This window comes from Babylonia areolata, chromosome 14 (assembly GCF_041734735.1).
Source record: "Babylonia areolata isolate BAREFJ2019XMU chromosome 14, ASM4173473v1, whole genome shotgun sequence".
NCBI classification, from domain to species: domain Eukaryota; kingdom Metazoa; phylum Mollusca; class Gastropoda; order Neogastropoda; family Buccinidae; genus Babylonia; species Babylonia areolata.
Genome location: NC_134889.1, coordinates 14863176 through 14865971, shown reverse-complemented (window position 1 = coordinate 14865971; position 2796 = coordinate 14863176). Strand labels below are relative to the sequence as shown.

Sequence of the window (2796 nt, the reverse complement as noted above, 5' to 3'; positions counted from 1 at the left end):
CCCCCCTCCCCCCTCCGCCTCCTAGTGTTTAACCATCCCCCCTCTTTTTTTTTCTCCTTTTTTTTTGTTGTTATTGTAAATATTGCTCACCTTTTTCTCTGTTCTTTTTTTGTCCTTTTTTTTTTTTCTTTTTGATTACTTCTCACAGTTTTTAGTTTTACCTCTGTCCTGGTTTTGTCCTCTCTTTTCTCCCCATGAAGAAGGGCCCAGGGCCCGAAACGTAGGGAAGTTTCTTCACCAAAGGACCAGCTATACCACCTACAGGTCAGTTTGACCCATTTTTTCGCCAGTGTATGTCATATCTTTATATTTCTTTATAATTGAGTTTTGTTGTTGTTGTTGTTTTGTTTGTTTGTTGTTGTTGTTTGTTTTTTGTTTGTTTTTTTGTTTGTTTTTTGTTGTTGTTTTATTGTTGTTGTTTTGTTGTGTTTTTGTGTGTGTGTGTGTGTGGGGGGGGGGGGGGTGTTGTTGTTTTGTGTGCTTTTATTTTCTTTTTCTTTCTTCTTTTTTTTTTTTTTTACAACCATGGTTTCCATGCTGCTTACGTGTCTATGTTGTGATAATGCACCTGACCAAACTTCTCTAATTTGAGATAATAATAATAATAAAATATCTCTTTTTTTTTTAATCTTATCTTACCATTCCTTCTTCACCACTTTTATTTCGCCACCCTCCCGTCCCCCTAACTCCCCCCTCCCCTTACCCCTTCCCCCATTACCCCCCCCCCCCCCCCACTTGAACACAAAAATGTCACAGACGAGGTTCCCAAGTGAACAACGGGAACAGACGCCACAGGTAGTAAGTTGTGAACTAAGCAGTCACAAAAAAAACACAACAAAAAACCTCAAAAAAAAAACGAAGGACCCCACCCCCACCCCCCGAGAAAGAAAAAAACAAAAAAACAAAAAAAACAAACAAAAAAACACAAAAAAACGATCACACCCCCAGGCAGTTAGCAATGCAGTCAAGTCAGCTCACATGCTTGGTGTCAAGTGATTTCAGTTACTGCTGCAAACAACTGGGTTCAAAGTTCGTTGGTGGTGTGGTGTGGTGTGGTGTGGTTCTGGTTGCGGTTGTGGTTGTGGTGTGGCGTGGTATGGTGTGGCGTGGTGTGGTGTGGAGCCGTGTGGTGTGGTGTGGTTCTGGTTGTGGTGTGGCGTGGTGTGTTGTGGTATGGTGTGGTGTGGTGTGGTGTTATGGTGTGGTGTGGTGTTGTGTTTTGTGGAGTTGTGTGGCGTGGTGTGGTGTGGTTTGGAGCTGTGTGGTGTGGTGTGGTGTGGAGCGGTGTGGAATGTGGCATGGTGTGGTGAGCGGTGTGGATTTGTGTGAAGCCAAAAGTTGACCGCTACCCTACCCCACACCCCCCCACTCCGACCTCCCACCCCATGCGCCCCCGGCCCCACCCCACCCCTCCTCCCGTCTCGACAAGCAGATTGATGAACAGCGATTTGTCAGTGAACCTGGAAAAGAAACAATTGCAACCCACATGGCGCCAAGCCAGCAAAGAGCAAGCAAAAAAAAAAAAAAAAAAAATGCGAGAGGATGGATAAGGTGGGAAGGGGGTGGGGTGGGGTGGGGGTGGGGCCCGAGGCCGGCAACAACCCCCCATACCCCCCCCACACACACACACACACACGCACGCACACACACACAACGCGAACAGCCTCGCGCGCAACAACTAAACCTAACCATCATCATACCGCGGCAGGCTTGCGAGAGTTGGTGGGTGGTGGGGGTACGAGGAGGGGAGGGAGGGGGGGAGGGAGGAAGGAGGGGGGGGAGGTGCAAAAGTCGCCCAGTTCCCAGATTTCTCCCCATCCACCCACCCACCTCCAAACCTCTCTCCCCCACCCACCCTCTCCGCCAGCCGCCAGCCGCCGCGCACTGCATGCTGGGATAAAAACCGGAAGAAAAGTGTCGTCTGCCACGCCAGCTCGCCAATTGGTCGCGCCGAGCGAGAGAGGAGAAGGCATCGACACCGCTTCCCAGTAAGTCCGACAGGTCATTCTGATGTTCGCACTGAAGACCGCCTGCCCGACTAGCCGTTTTACCTGTGCTCGCCTTGTAATAGAAGAGAACATTGCCGATTGAAAACCGTAAGAGCTGATTTTTGTTTTTCAGCAGAGTTTGCATTTTGTCGAAAAGTGTTAGGTTATTTTCATTTTGTTGTACCGTACTCTTTCCCTCACTCTTTCTCTTTCCGAGTCTCCCGCTCTCTGACTCAGTCTTCTCATCCCGAGTCATTTTCTTACATATTAATTATTATTGCCGGCTTGCGGTGTGTGTGTGTGTGTGTGTGTGTACATGTGTATTTGTGTTTAGTGTGTGTGTGTGTGTATTAGGGCTGTAGTCAGTGGGGTGGTCTTGTGTCAAGGTGAGCAGCACAGCTGTAGCAAGACATCAATCACATTGTCGCGGGGAAGGGGAGAAAGTTAGGAGTTTCCAGTTCGAGACGGGTACCGGCGGCACAACTCGTTACGGTCTTCGATCTGTTTGTTGCACGTCTATCTTCTCTCTTCTCTCTCTGTTTCTGTCTTCTCTGTCTCTCTCTCTCTCTTTCTTTTCTCTCAGTTCTCTGTCTCTCTTCTCTCTCTTTCTTCACTCTTTCTCTTCTCTCTCTCTCTCTCTCTCTCTCTCTCTCTCTGTTCTCTCTTCTCTCTGTGTGTGTCTTCTTTCTCTCTCTGCTTTCTCGTTCTCACTTCTCTCTCTCTCCTCTCCTTTCTCTCTCCTCTCTCTCTTCTCTCTCTTTTTTATCTCTCCTCTCTCTACCCCCTCTCTCTCCCTCTCTCTCTACTC

At 48.2% G+C, this 2796-nt stretch overlaps 1 protein-coding gene across 2 annotated transcripts in view; it reads left to right on the top strand.

Annotated features, from left to right (window-relative positions):
- The first annotated feature begins 1835 nt into the window (after positions 1-1835).
- LOC143289500 (fatty acid-binding protein, adipocyte-like) overlaps positions 1836-2796 on the top strand; it is a 140744-nt gene continuing 139783 nt past the window's right edge. The window contains exon 1 of one of the 2 annotated variants that reach the window (XM_076598487.1): positions 1836-1988. The gene's annotated coding sequence lies outside the window, so the exon portion shown is untranslated. Of the gene's footprint in view, positions 2097-2796 lie in introns of both variants that reach the window. The other variant, XM_076598486.1, reaches the window with a different exon arrangement.